At 37.5% G+C, this 1007-nt stretch overlaps 1 pseudogene; it reads right to left on the bottom strand.

Moving 5' to 3' along the window:
• Positions 1-358: 358 nt before the first annotated feature.
• Positions 359-769, bottom strand: LOC121165401 (annotated as a pseudogene).
• Between the last annotated feature and the right edge of the window lie 238 nt (positions 770-1007).

Here is a 1007-nt window from a genome sequence, read left to right as displayed (position 1 = left end):
CCCCCCAAATGGCTGCAGTGGTCAGAATTGAGTCAATATAGAGCTAGGAGCTTCTTCTAGGTCTCCACAGATGCAGGATCCCAAGGCTTTGGGCTATGCTCTATTGCTTTTCTAGGCCAGAAGCAGGGAGCTAGATGGGAAGTGGAGGAGCCTGGACATGAACCAGTGACTATATGGGATGCTGGTGCATGCAAGGCAGAAGATTAGCTGATTTGACCATTGCACTGGCTCCCATATATATTATTTTAAATTCACTATAATATTTTTCACATTCATCAAAATCTCAATATTGTTAATGACTATCCATCCCTTAACTACCTTCAATTAAATATAAAAAACAAAATCAAAACTATATAATTTAAATTGGTTTGGTCTTGAATTATAATAAAATGAGACCAAAAGCTAAACATTTCAAATCTGGTATCAAATATTAAAATACTCAAAGATCTCCCAGGTCCTTTGACTGATTTACATCAGTAAGAGAACCTATTTTTGATGTTGCAAAAATAGGTGCTATCACCCAACTCTGTCGGGAGAAGCCACAGAGCATTGTCTTCTTTTGTAATTTCACTGTCATTTGTAATCCTCTTTAGTTCTCCCATTACACTGTGTACATAAGCTTCTTTTCTGATCATGACATCATTTTTGTAATTGCTATTGTTGGCATATGAGAGGGTTTTCCATCTGGCTGAAACTTGAGCACCAGAAACTCTTGTCTAAACTTGCCCTCCTGCCCTGTATACGAGCACAGGTAGAAATCACTATCCATAGATATTTTGCTTCCCCAGCAGGACCATTGAAAGCTTAGCCAGTGTGTGGCCTGGTGCCTATTGGTGACTAAAAAGGAAAATTTAGATACTTGCTTTGGTGAGGTTAAAAAACACAAGTTACATGTCATTACTATGAAGTATTTGTCATTTATATGTATTTAATATAATCACATTGAGGAATAAATGCCAGTAAATCGTGGCCTCTGAAGTAGATGTAGCAGAATTAAAATATCCCTC

The sequence above is a fragment of the Ochotona curzoniae genome, unplaced genomic scaffold (assembly GCF_017591425.1).
Source record: "Ochotona curzoniae isolate NIBS_2020 unplaced genomic scaffold, NIBS_Ocur_1.0 contig_883, whole genome shotgun sequence".
NCBI lineage: Eukaryota > Metazoa > Chordata > Mammalia > Lagomorpha > Ochotonidae > Ochotona > Ochotona curzoniae.
The sequence above is the reverse complement of the archived record's forward strand: the minus strand, read 5'-3'. Positions and strand labels throughout refer to the sequence as shown.